Genomic DNA, 15,647 nt, shown 5'->3' on the forward strand with positions numbered 1-15,647 from the left:
CTAACACTGTAATGACAGTGGCATGCACTGATCTGTCATCCAGCTAAGCTGGATGTGCTGAAAAAATAATTGGCCAACAGAAATTTCATGACTGAGTGGTTTCATCTCAGTATGGCCCCCACTGATAATGTGGTTTCATCCACATTACTTTAGATGCCTGGTTTGAGGCCAGGTAATACAATGGTCTAACATAGTGTATTGTATAAAACAGTGTTTTTTCAAACTTTCCCTTGCTCTGGTGTAGTCCTACTTGTTTTTCCCAGACTTGATCTTGCACCTTGTCTCTACAGTTCAATGACACCTTGAGGCTCCGCTCAATCCTGCAACCCAGCATGCAGCGCCTGCAGCTCAGCTCTGCGCCTCCAGCAGTTCTTTAACTGAGTTATCTAATAGCTAAAGTGACATTCTATGCATCTCAATTTTCTTGTTGTCTGTGCCTTCAGAGTTACTGCAGTGCTGGATTTCTTCAAGAGACTCAGTATCAGTAGGTTTCTGGGTTTTAGACCAATGAGATGTGAAAGTTATTTCAACATGTTACTCTACTGCTCTTGACTGTGCCATCACTGGGATGACTGTCAGGAAGGTAAAGCCTGACCTAGTCTGTATAGTATCCATAACACATCAGCAGAGAAGCATCTCCATCAGAAGAATGAAGCATAGGCCTAACTTCATTCTGTATATTGTGCTCACAATGCAACTTCTAATGTGTGGAAAACTATGTAGTAGGTTGAGTTAGAGGATAAAGACATAAACTAAACCTTCTCAATGTTGTCAATGGACTTTAAAGTGTATAAATAGTGCAAATTAATGCAAGGATTCAGAGAATCAGGAAGGTGGAGTAAGTAAATATAGTTTTGAAAGCACACTTATACCTGAGCAGTTAACCTTATGCCTTCTGAAATTTAAATCTTATACCAGTAGCTGGTATTTTCATTCCTACACTATGTCACATGGTTCATAAGTGTACTGACTCTGACATAGAAAGCTGACATAGAAAACATTGAAGTTTCAATATCAGCTGTTTTAAATTTAAAAATGCAAAAGTTTATGTGTTATAAAGCATACATTTACATTTTAGCTTAAGTTTGTTTCCCTGTGCTATGATAAAATAACTTGACAAAGTAACTTAAGAAGGGGAGTATTCTAAATCACAGTTCAACAATATAGTCCATCACTTCAGAGAATTCAAGGCAGCAGGAACTGAAAGCAGCTAGACATATCATATCTGTAGTTGACAACAGTCATGCTAGCCGCCAGACCTCTCTCTTCATTGTATACAGTTCAGAGTCCCTGAACAGGGAGTGGTTTTCCTATCTAAATTAATGTAAACAAGATAGTTCTTCAAGAGGCAGGTTTATAGGTCCATCCTCCTCATGATTCTAGATTTTGTTAAATTGACAGTTATGAAACCCTAACCATTACTTAGCTATTTGATCTTAGACTAATGCTAAAAATTCATGATACATTTTTATGATAGGATTTTTGTATGTCTGTATATTCACACATTCACACATATGCATGCCCATATACTTACCTACATGTCCACTCATACACGAACGTATATACACATGTATGTATATACAAAAATGAATGAATCCTTAGTTCTTATTTCAGAATTATATAGAAAATGTTTTGATTAGTTAGTCATATCTTATGATCTATTTATGGATGATTTAGAACTTATGATACTTATTTTTAATGGAAATTGCTTCTCTACATCCACTCCACAAGTATTTCCAGTTCAAACAGAAATAAGTTCTAAGGGCTCAACTGAATGTTGCCTTTAATGAGCATAGTAAAACACTGACCTCTTTGATTAGGCTACTTCCACTACAGCTGTAAAAATTATACACCAACACCTATGGGCTTCATTTATATGGAGCAAACTGGGAGGTACTTTAGTGTAGGCACATAAAAGTCACCCAAATATCAGTGGAGAAATGGATGTGTGTAATGGAGATTCCACTTCACCAAATGTAGAGTGTAAATCTTATGTATTTCTATGGTACATCCTATAAGCCCTACTTGAAATGTTAATGAAAGATAATAGTGCAGTATGTGAGGCCAGAAAAATCAGCAGTCTTAATACATCTGCTATTAATATGCTGAATGGCCACACATCCGGTAATTCTTTCAGGACTTTCCTTCCTTTATACAATCAGGTTTTGGGTTTAGGTAATTTCTGAGCAAGCACTGTTAGTATAGCTCATCTCCTCTGCTCTGATCAGTGAGAAGCTTCACTTTGAAAGCTATGGCTGATGTCATTCATTATCCATTTTCTTTTTACTAAATAAAGTCTTAGCAAATGTACCCTTAGTTGTCCTGTCATTTAATTCCAGAAAACATTCTGACAAAGGAGGAAGATGATGTTTTCATTAAAATGCTTAACCATAAGGCATCGGTACAAACTGAAACATTGCCTCTTACAAAAATTGATGCATCACAGCCTAGTATCAAACACAGAATTGGAACAACAGTCTGAAATCACTGATCACCATTAAATATTTCTCTCATCTATTACTTTTCTTCTTCTATTACTGCCACACACTTGAACTTCCATTTACAGCTATGTCTCAATCCATGTAAAAATTATAATGTGTGTATATGTATGTGATATTATAAACCTCATAACTGAAATGAGATACACATTTATTTTACAAATAAAGAAAAATTTCCATAGTTCTTGACATTATTGGATATTCAATAGCATTACGTATTGTAGTAAACTTTCTTCAGAACTCTCCAAGTGTTTAAAACAGGTCTCTGTTTTAATATATGAAATGGTAGAGAACCACATGTCTATTTTTTTATGGTAGACTACAGTTTCCTAGAGCCTTTAAGCATCATGTTACTTTATTTTTTTTTTATTTGTTCCTGGGAGATGTTATCTGCATTGAATGAACAAGTTACTATTATTATGTATTTAAACTAAATAGGCAATACTCTGTTCTTATGATCCTAAATATAGAAAGATGTTCATCACATTGAGTGAATTAAAGATTAATTAACTTTGCATCCCCTGAAGGACACTGAAATGGAAATTCTCCATAATTGGAAGCTATACGTCCTGTTTCTGTAAGCAAGAAATCATGCTCACAGATAATAAGCAAATATGTCACACACCCACTCATCTACTGTGCTGATGCATATTTATTATTATAAAAGAGCAAATTTTGTACCGAGATAAGTTGAATCAAGATCAAGTGCATTTAAAATATTGTACAAGTGATATTATTTAATCAAAATAGGAAATTAGATTCTCAAAACTGTTTTTTTTTTCTATCATAAATTTACTCAAGAACTTGGCCCAGTCACCTCTCACGTTTCTTGTGTCCTTTTACTATTGCAATGAGACACAAAAGGACTGTGCTTCTCTGATCCCTTGGTAGAACCTGTTGACATGAATGTGCTGTTTTAGATGTATCTTTTGACATTCACATTGCAAACTAACTAAACTCTTTCTCTGGCATTCACAAAGAGATTAAATGTCTAGGAATAACAGAAGATTGAGTCACTGAGAAAGAAGTAACAATTGTATCCCTTTGGCCATGGAGTGATCCTGAAGTTTGGAGTATATTAGTGGACTTTGTGTTAAAATTTATAGCATTCCTGGTATCTCCTCTTACCATGGGCCATGTGTAGACATTGTGCTGATTATTTTTAATAGTGAGATTTCCTAAATAGTTCTGCAAAGACAAAAACCATCACAGGAGATGCATAATAATCATCTCATAAAATTCAGTAATCATTCATGATAAAAATATAACCCAGGATTTTCACATCCAAGAAATGTGCATCAATATAGTAAAGGGAACATGTGGCAGTGCCACAGCTTGTATTATATTCAAGAGCAGAATTTTGAAAATCTATCTCTAAGGTAAGGGATAGGAACAGGCTCCTTAGTCACATATCTTCTTTATTTAGTTTAAGAAGTCATGGTCTAATCAGTTAGACAAAAAACAAGCAAATACATCAAAACCATCCAAATATAGAAAGAGTATGTACAATAAGTATTATGTAAATAAGACCACTGGAACTGGTGTAGTAGAACTCACTCAAGACCTGATGGATAAGATCCTCTAAGAACAGCTTTGTTGAATGTCTCTCCAGCTCCTGCGTTTTCATACACAAACAACAAATGGTTTAACATTTTGAGTAATAAACATATCCTTTTATTTTTGAGATTATAAAATTATTAGATCATTTCTCCCTTCCCTTTTCTCCGAAGTCTCCCATATACCCTTCGTTGTTCTTTTTCAAGTTCATGTCCTTTTTTTCATTAATGGATACCTACATACATGATTATATGCATATACTGCAGAATACCACCTCTTAAGTCTGAATAATGTTATCTTTACAGCTGACAATTTGGAACTAAATAACAATTTAAGAGAAAACTAAAATTACATTGAAGAAGAGGAGAATATGGCAAAGTGTTCTTTTTTCTGGCTCAGCTATGCTTAGAATTCAGAGACGTTAGAACATTGAACGTTGAAGTTTGAAATAACACACACAGAATGTTAAATAAAAAAATGGTTCTCAGTCCAGTTGACAAAGAAGGTTTTGTGATCAAATGGCTGAGCAAAATGCATGCTCTACATTGCCGAGTGCAAAATAAAAGCAAACGAACAAACAAACAACAAATACCAACAACAACAAAAACAAAAAGGCTTCTTTACAAACAGAAACTTCTAGAAAAACACAAAACAAATAGACACTTTGTTGGTCAGAGGACCAGACCAAAGAACACAACTCTAGGTATATTTTCTGTGATTAGATAGAGAAGAGCAATTTTGTAGGTTCTCTTAAGTTATGTACATTAATTATCTACTTTACATCCCAATCACATCTCCCTTCCCCCTGTCTCTGGAAAAAAGAGGCTTCCCATGGATATCAACCTGCCTTGGTATATGAAGTTTTATTTTATTCTCACAATCCTGCTGGAGATCCTCTGAAGGCATATGGTACAGATTAAAGTTGTAATGTCATAAGTTTGAGCTCAGCATTTGAGTTGATTTGAGCTGAGAAAGTAAGGTACATGACTGTAGAACCCATATAGGAGAAGGATAGGACATGAACCAGATGGATGAATGGCCAGATAGAACTTGATAAATTAACTTAATAATCTGGCTTCAATCCATGTATGATGAGCCAACAATGGGGGCCAAGTTTATCTAAGTTTCCTGGGACAACTGAGAAATCTCTGTCTGTCAGTCCTTTGAACCATATACCACATAGTCAGATAACATGTTAGTAAATCCCATGCTATCACAGTTTTTAGACAGCTTCCTTTCGAGGGGTCCAAGTGTGCATTACGTACTTTCCTCAGATTTTGATGAATTCTTGGGTCTGACTTTGCTCATATGATTTTAATATTTCCATGTGTTTACCTGGTTATAATTAACTTTAATAAATGAATATGGTGGTGCCCTTTTTATTTCTATGAGTGAGTTTTTCTCCTTGCGACTCATGGTGTTGTGGACTAGATGGTCTTGTATAATAATCAGAGTACAGAGTTATCTTTTATCTGTGTTTGCTTTACCAAAGGAGTCAAATCCTGATTGCTAAATGGAGAATCCACAGGGAAAGACCAGTTTATATAAGCACTGCTTATATTATATAGGTCAATTTAGATTAAGTAACAGTGTGACCTCAACAAAATAGAATTAAAAAGATGTTGGATTTTCATTTAAAAGAATAATATAGGAACGACATAAAAATGCCCATAATTTATGATTTCCAGGATATGCATTCAATTATTTGTGATATTCAGTAGATTTGTTAGTTATTGCCAAGTGTTAAATGTTCTGTAAAGAAGAGGTAATTTATTTTGTTTAATGCCTAGTATATTTTTAGCAGCATGCTGAGTATATGCCTCTGTTAATTTTTAAAGCTTGTCTTAGATTAGATGACATAGGAGAAGAACTACAGTAATATTCTTTGTCTTGGTCACTCTCAAGTTGATTTTGAGAGTACTAAAGAATCTTTCCTGGGGGGAAATTATTTCCTGTGCATCATGTTGTTTCACCATGGAACCCAGGGATGATCTGGATGATCTCCTGGCAAACTCAAAGGACTTTATCTTTCAGAGCATATATGTGGCAAGTGGACTGTCTCATGATATCCAGAAACAGAAAGAAAAAAATGCCTAATGATCATGAGGCTGATCACAGATCAAATGGCAAAAGCAAAAGCACTAATGGCTGTATACAGAGATATACACCTGCATTATACTTTATCATGATTAATTTTAGTCACGTAAAACCAGATTATCATGTATAGGAAACTGACTGATAAAATACATTATGTATTAGAAAACAGTATATAATGTAATATTTATTCAAGTCCCTATATAAATATACAAGTTTCTTATCAGTCTACTGATGAGAAGGTGAAATCTTCTAGAGTTGTTCAGCCTCCTCACACTAGACTTAAACTGGTTTTTCTCCCTCCTCAGCCCTCTGTTATACTCTTTCCTCTATTCATCAGCATAGTCAATGATTGGTTTGCTCAATTATTAAGACATAGTTACTGTCATTTTTATATGTCTGCAGATTTGCCCTTGCAACCAGAATTATTTAGAATGGAGGAGGGGATCCCTCACTTTCTATTATCACATTGTCTCGGTCTGACCATTGGAGTCAGCCTGAGACAAGAGACCTTAAGTTTTAATCAATAAAATTTCATTGTAGCCCACTGTAGAGAAGCTACTTCCCAAGCAACGAGTAAGTGCCTAGTCTTTTGTGAAAGTGTCACATCACTAGTCCCCAGGCCCTGAGTCTGGCCTTCAGCAGCTCTCAGTGACAAAAGTCTTAGGAGACAAGTGAGGTCTTAAATTTACCCTCAAGCTTTGTCTTCTAACAATATCTGATCCAGGTCCTGGGTCCACAGCAGATATAACTGTGTCAAATTTTCTATCCCAAGGGTTTAGTTTCACTGTTTGCTAAACAGTGAGCTGAAGTCCTGCCTTTATCCCTAGCTATATTATTTATTATAAATTATTATAATAAATTATTATTATAAATTATTATAAAAATTCTTTATTTATTATGAGTCAGTATGTGTTTTGAGCTAATCTTATTTTATTTTCTGTAATAAACACTGTATCAATCTACAGTACTTCCCTTGGTGTTTCTGTATTTCTTTCCTTCTTTCCACCCTGCTCCTTACCAATCCATGTGGTAGGTGGGCAGCAACTCTTCAGATCCTCAACCACTTTGTAGGGAGCAAATATCATTTATATGACTTAAGGAGAAACCTCTTAGTGCAAATCGAAGAAGCTTTTGACTTTCAAATACAGATAGTAACACGTTATTAGACAATGCACTCCCATCTTTCATAACTTGCCACTTTCCCTTGTGTGCTTTCTTAGCCAGCAGTAAAATATATGAAAAGACACTCCAGATTCTTGAGCACTGTGCTTACAGTATGTCCACCTTGTAACTGAATCTTCACTGGTGAATGGTGGCTATACCAAGAGCAAGATGTATTTGAACATGCTGAGGTAAGAGAAGTAAAGGAGAAAACACTGCTGTACCCAAGAACAGAACCACTTTTCACTTAAAGTGAAAAGGTTTTCTTCTCCCAGGCTGCGTTGTTTTACTTTCTGTTACCTGGAAGAGTAGTGATAAGTGTTTGAGTATGTGACACCTTCCTCAGAAACCCCAGAGAGACATCTGCATCACAGTGATAAAACTACGCAGAAGAAATATGCATCTTGTGAGCACTGAGATATTTTGTCTAGGTCTGTCTGAGATAGAAATGGATTTCAGAGAATGTGGCACTAGTCCTTCCTCTGTAATGTGCTATTAAAAACACACAACAAAACCACACATAAAATATTTGAACTGAGTTCTTCAATTCTGCCTTATCCTTAGCTATCCTTCCAATATGTTCTATGGGTAATATGAGATAATTACTGAAACGTTCCCTTGAGAATATTTTCTGCAACAATTCAATGTTTTGGGCTTTTTGTGTTTGCTATTAAGGCTCACACCTGCAGATGAAAACACAAGGAAATTACGGTCTTGATACTATTTTTGAATGTTGTGTGCAGTTTAGATCAAAGTTTGACATTCTGAGCTGTTTAATTTTTCTCTAGGGAAAGAATTTCCCCAGTGGAAGAGCTTCAGAGTTAAACCACCAGATTTCAAGTCTTTCTGAAACAAATCTAGACCTTGATAAGATTATTTTCATGTGGCTCACCAGTTGTAGGGAGATAATGAATAAATCGTTTCAGTAAGGGCCTTAGGCAAGGATCACAACCCTGCCTCTCTTGTGTTCTCTGTGTAGAAAATGCTGAAAAAGCAGAGCTGGTGTGGTAAAATGTCTTTTTTCTCCTGATATATATGTATGTGTATATATATATATAGTCCTATAACATCTCACAGATTGTTTGTACAAAATATACATATTCTGATTCCAATTCTACCGTTTGTTTTGAACTAATATTTTACCACTATATTGAATGCTTTGGCAATATCTTTCAGAATAGTCATTTTTCAGAATAATTGGTATAAAAGTATTTTCTAATAATTTAACATCAAGCCATTAGTCACCTATGTTCCTGTTTCACTCAGGTTTGAATATGATTAAGCTTTCTAAAATGAAATGACTTTGAAACTCCTAAGTAGAAAGTGGTCTTCACCAAACTTAATAGTAAAATGGAAATCCATGTAATTTACATAATATATTAAATTATCAACTAATGAAATAATGTAGCAGGAAATGGTTCTTTGAGTCTATTTCATTTCTAGCTGGTGATTTTATAGACTGACTTCACACTGAATATACACCAATATTAAACTAAATATTTTTAAAGGAATATTCAGGAAAATGTAAGGCTTAGTTAATTTTTAATTAGATGAAATAAATGATAAGCTATATTACTTAATAAGTACAATACTGCTTTTTCAGATTAACGTCTTGGAACCTTGGGACAAGAGATCAGAAGTGAAGCAGATTAATGAGCTTGCCATGCGTAAACTGAATCAAGGAAATTAAACAAGCCACACCAGAATGTGTTTCAGTATTTCACTATGAAAATTTAACATGCACATTTAAAAGGACTGCTATTTAACGATATAATTCAAGGACATAATTCATAGTATACATCATTTAGTAAAAATCATACCTGTTAAAATTGGTTCACATTGTTAGTGTTACACAAGAAACCAGAGAGCAATGGATGATCAGAATGAAGAAAAAGGACTGATATGAGTTTATAGTGTGGCAATAAGAAACAGTGAAGAGCAATGATGATATTTTATAAGTAAGAATGATGAGGCTAGAATAGAATCTAAAACACTTTTATTAACAGGATAAAATACCTGAAAAAATAATAGTTAAACTTATGCCTTTGTTAGTGGGTTTATTTGCATTCACCATAAAGACCTAACACATAATATTCTCTCTGGCAAAATCATTCCTTACTTTTCATATGGGCATTAAACCAGTTCATGATTCTGGCATATATTGAAAACCCCTGAGAAATTCATCCTTGTGCACTGAACAGCTATTAGATTCTTTGACCTTACATTGGTAAACAATCATTGTTGGACTAAATGGACATCAACCTGTAAGCCATAACAATAACAACAACATAACAACAACAATAATAATAATAGAATGTTATATATACTATATGTGCTATATATTATTACATAATATATATTATTAGATGGCTTACAGGCTGAGGTCCATCTAATTAATATATATATTCTGTTCCTCTACAGAACCTTTTATAATGCAGCAAGGATCACCTGAACTACAGAATTCATGAGTTGAATTTCTTAACGCTTTCCACCAGAAAAAACTCGATATAGCTGACCTGACATTCATTTACTAGCCTGCTAGTTTTCTTTCATTTCCTCTCATAGGGCCTTATGTGTAGTCTATTCTTTTATATTTGCACTAAAGCATTTCAAATGATTCTGATTCTGCAAGTTCAGCCTTCGACTAATTCTTATTTGAAATTGACTTCCTAGTACACTGATTACAGAAAACTGCAACAAAAACTAAATATAAAGAAATAATAAAAGCACATATTTCCTGGATTAATATTTCACGTGAGAAATAGTGACAATTGTAGTATAAAAGTACTCCAAAGGAGTTTCCACTTTTAAAAAGTATATTTAAGATTTTGGATAATAAAATGCGATTATATTACTTCTCCCTAAATTAAATTTGTCAGCTTCGTATAAGGCATTCTGATGCTTCTGACTGATAACCTTTTATCTTCTTGCCACTTGAGCCAGGTCCTCTCTTCCTCTTGTCCCCATTTATGTATTTCTATTTTGATTTGTCTTTCCATTGATGAAGGAAACTTCTGTACTTCCTACTTGCTTACCAAATCAACACATTGTGTTAATCCTGCGGTGACTCCCTTCCCACACAGGAGGAGGTTGACTTGTCATAGACCTTCATTCACATCACTTAGCTGAGTACTCAAAGCTGTAGCCTCCCCACTGATGGGCATCCAGCCTCAAAGTGTGAATATCATTCTTGCAAGGGTTGAACCCAGCTTTTTTTTTTTTTTTTTCTATGTGTGTGTGTGAGTTTCAAAGCTCTGTGAACAGGTCCTGAAAATACATGTTTAGTACTAAAAGAAAAGTTACCGTGCTGACCTCAGGGTCCCATTTAACTTCCTAGCTGCCATTTCACCTGTCTCAATGGGACCTGTCAGGAGCTCAAACGCAAGCCATTCTGCCTGTCAGTTTATAACAGTTTGAAGAAAATGAACTTCTCAGAAATAGAATCCAACTAGTGATCATTTCTGATTTATTCTTTCTGTGGCAGGCCCTAGCTATGCACTATTGCTGTCTTCAATTGTGCCATTCCATCAAGAGGCTTAGTCAAAAAAAAAAAAAAAAAAAAAAAAAAGTAGTGGAGAAATTGTCTATCAGAGGGCTAACCCATCAAATGGCTTCAGTTATTTTACAAATACACATTTATCCCTTGAAATGTTGACCTGGATGTTGCAGAGATGACGCAACAATAAGACCCAAATTAGTCACTGTCATTTATCTACTGGACAACACTGACCAGAGAAAAACTGTTTAGAAACCAGATCTCATTCATTCATGGAGAGAACAAAATGAAATTCATGTTGTAAAACAAAGAGCAATCAAGTTCACATTACTGGAAATTGGTATAATAATTTTGTGATTATTCTACTGTCTTGTTGGAATCCTTTTAATGATACTGTCATTAAATTGACTATTTTCATCTCACTAAATTATTGATAATAAGAGTTAAGCAAAACTGGGTAAACATTTCAAGAACACTTTCTATATCATGAAAGTCATAGAAAAATAATTTTATTTAATATGAATTCATATTTTGTTTATCTAGATGTTTCCAGAGATACAAGAAATTAGGCTCTCCAAAAGAAAGAACATGGAATTTGATTTACATGTTCTGTAAGAGAATTAATTTGTTACACATACCACAAAAATTAATTGACAACACAATCATGTACACAAGTGTACTAGAAGGAAAGTGTTAGAATGTACAAATGTCATCTAGGTTTGTGAAGCTCATGACGTCACATACAGCAAATGAAGTCAAAATATTTTAACCATAAGATAGACCCAATCACAGTGTGTTTCCATCCACTGTGGCATATTAACTCAAACAAAATTTATGAATTAGCACAAAAACTAATGGTGACCACCGTCAGTTATTGAGACTTCAACGTCTCCCTACAGTTCTTGCCAGACTTTTCTTATATTTGCTAATTCTCATATTTCACATTGTTTCTGATAGAAATCTTCATCCCGAAAGAGTGTCCAATCATGTGGGTTTGTCAGAAGTTAGTAACAGTGACTTCTCAGAACTGTTTCCAGGAGGCTGGGTCTATTGCAGATATCATTTATAATTTTAGTGATTGTTGCGTCCTCTCTAGACCAGCAAGGAAGACGCAACCACCTGTTCTTCTAACAGCAGTTTATTCAGGAACCTTGAACAATCTTCATCATCGTCCTCTTCATCTCCCCCGAGACCCAGGATACAAGTCCTTTTATACTCTTATCCACTCCAATCGTGGCAGGCCATGTCACCTCACCAGGCGCGTGGCCTCAGCCAACCAGAAGAGCAGGAACATATCACCACCATATTACCACAAGCTCCATAGCCAACAAGTGCCATCTTTTAAGGTGCGGCTTCAGGTAGCCCAGGGGAGGGGCCATGGCCTCCTACAAGTGATTTCACTTATTTTTAGAGACGACTTGTTCCAGAGTTTGTTGAGTGTTATTACTTGCTTAATAATTAAACCTATTGTACCAGAACCAAACTGATCATATAAACAGCTTGAATATTCTGATTTGATGAGAATCCATCTTCGAATGGAAACCTGAGGAAATGAAGGAGGCAGAGTTAACAAAAAACATTGTGGATAATTCAATATAAAAAAAAAATACCAGTGGGGCAGATACTCCAAATGATTTCACAATTATTGCAGAATATGTGCAGCCAGGAAATATACTAATGTGATTTAAATGAAGTCCATAATATAAAAATAGATTTCAGAAAGTTAAAGGAATTGTTAGAAATTGTTGGAAAGTTGAAAATATTTTTGAAATTCAAACACAGACATATTTAGAGCTTTGAGAAATATTTCTATGATTTCTCTGTAATCAAAGGATGTTACAGTTTTTGTACATAACCTTCTGGGCACTTCATATTTGTCATTGATGATAATGTCAGAGAGAATGGAGGGCGGAATTGCATGCGGAAGGATTCTGCCCATGGATGGTCAAAGGGAACAGTAACTTGATTTTTACTCATAGTAGGCAAACGAAAGGTCCTCGATGCAAACATTGCTTCAGCATTCATCACCTACAGAATCTGAGTTCCTCCTCTTTTCAAAAGTTCCAACCTGGACTTTTTTTCAGTCTTCAATATTCAATGAATACTCTTATTGTTAAATACAAAACTAACTGGAGTTCACACACTAGCAGAAGCTCTTATTGATAAGTTGGTGTAAAAAAAACCAAACTATTACAGACAGAATTCTACAGTAAATGATGGTCACCAAACATGCCACAGTGACCCTTGATGCTGAGAGTTGGGGAACAACAGCAGATTTGCTTCTGTTCCTGGGATGTCCTTGTGGCTCCAGCATCATAGTACAATCTAGTATTATATTCCCTTGTGAAACCTTGAATACAGAGATCATAAGTTTCTTCTCTACTTAAAAACAGCTTTTTAATCTTTCCCATTAGTATTTAGAGAGTTATTATAACTAATATTTTAAAACATCAATATTTGACAAGAGTGAAATATTATTTTGTATTTATATTTTGTTATCTTTATTTTTTTTTAAAAAAAGAAAGCAAATAGAGTCGAAGTTTCTGTATATGTCTGGTGATACAGATTCACATAGTATTTTGCTGAGGCAAGACTCATGGGAGGACATGCAATGTTTGGAGAGAGTACAAATAGGACTCAATGGACAGTGAATGTGTGCTTGGATAGCTAGCTTTACAATACTCTGTTGGTCTTGTCTCTTCATTTCTGATTCATTGAGAGAGATATGGCAGAGAACTTCTCTGGGTGTCCTAGATGATTCTGTTCACTCCAGCTGTCTTGTGCCAATTCAACAGAGGCCTGGCTGTTTCTGCTGGACTGTTTCACTGCTGCTGATTCTTGTTATGTATCCCATCATTACTGTACTAGACTGCTGCTATCCTGACAAACGGAGATTGGAATTGCCCCAAGGAACTACTTCTAAACAGGTCCATAGTACCCTATTTACCATCTTTTCTCCCCAACCTGTAGATGGTATCCTAGAAGTGGTGGTGGTGGTGGTGGGTGAGGAGTTGAATCATTTGTGAATCCTTATTAAAAGTAGGTTTGAAAAAAATCAAAGCCTACAAGCAAACTATATTATGGTACACTATTCTGAGTCTTTATCATAAACATTTAAATATATCCTATAAATGCTAACATAAACACATTTTTACTTATACTCTATTCAAATTCTTTGAGGTTATTTTAAAATTTGCCTAATTAATTTATTTGTTTAGTTGTTTTGTGTGTGGGTGTATGTACTTGACTGCACTTTCATGAAAGTAGAAGTCAGAAGGAAACACTCAATAGTGGGTTGTCTTCTCTCATATGTTTCTATATATCAAACTCGACTCCTGGGTTTGGCAACAAGTGTCCTTCTCTATTGGGACACTTCAATGGTCTTTCCCTGTTCGTTTATTTATTTGTTTGTTCATTCATTCATTTATTCAAGTTTCTCAGTCTGGCTTTGAAGTTGTGGTTATTCTGCCTAAATTTGGGTTTAATTTTAAAATACTCTTTATGCTCTATTTAATAGTGGGAATAATTCATTTAAAATCCTGACGTCAAATCATCTGGATAATCTTAAGATTGTGTTAAGAGCATAAAAACATTTCATAAAAACAGTGTCATAAATAAAATGTGTTTTAACCAATTAGAAAAGATTCATCTTGGTATTACTGACATGAATATAATTATCTTTCCTAAAATGTATTTACTTATTATAAATTCAGTTGTAGCCATTTATCATACTGGGAAAATTATGTTGCAAAATCTAGATAATGTTTTAATTCTGTGTAGAACATAGAAAGCTAATATGTCAAATAAACATAACAAAAGAGGCAAGACTACCAATGTAGTGCATCATTCAAATTTGATTAAATAGAGAAAATAATCATTAAAAATCTTTAAGCCATCTGGTCATATCAAATAGTATATAGGTCTATTATACCCAACATGCTGTCATGCCGATGACCACATGCATTGGAATCAATGTCAAGGAAACTGTTTTCTCCTCTTTCATTTCACGATACCAATAAAAGTATTTCATAGTATTGTGGAGACGTGACATTAGCTTGTGACAACTTTAGGTTTAAATGTTTATAAACTATTCCACATAAGGAAATATCAGTAAAATGATATGCTATCTGTCATTATAAAAGAACATAGTATTTAAATTTATGAGACTTACTGAAGCTCTACACTGAATGTTTTAATCAATTACTGACTTGTTATCCAAAAATATTATTTAAGAATAGGTATGTTCTGCAATATTCCAAGAGTTGTTAAATACATCAGAATAAGTAAGCAGTATCAGGCATATAATTTGAAGACTTAATCACATGGTTTACCTTTATCTTTTCACTATATACTAGTTTTTCTTAATCATCAATATATATTTAGCTCTTGCACTGTTAATGTTGTCAAGAAAAATCTTTTATGTCCATTTTAAATGCAAATATAAAATACCAGTCACTCGGGAATCTTTGCTTTCTATTAATTCACTTACCAAATGTCAGATCACATTTGCACAGCTGAAATGTTAACATCTATGTTTGAATATCTATGAAATATACCAGAAGGTATTTGGAAACTACTCATACTTTAAGATTCTCTCTCTCTCTCTCTCTCTCTCTCTCTCTCTCTCTCTCTCTCTCTCTCTCTCTCTCTCTCGCTTTCTTTTAGTGTATAATATAGTTTATCACAGGGCATGGGGAGGGGATGTAAGAGGGTAGTAGAGGCAGAGAAAGGCAGAGAGAGTAAAAGGGAGAAGAGAAGAGAAGAGAAGAGAAGAGAAGAGAAGAGAAGAGAAGAGAAGAGAAGAGAAGAGAAGAGAAGAGGAGAGGAGAGGAGAGGAG

This window comes from Mus pahari, chromosome 19 (genome assembly GCF_900095145.1).
Source record: "Mus pahari chromosome 19, PAHARI_EIJ_v1.1, whole genome shotgun sequence".
Lineage (NCBI taxonomy): Eukaryota > Metazoa > Chordata > Mammalia > Rodentia > Muridae > Mus > Mus pahari.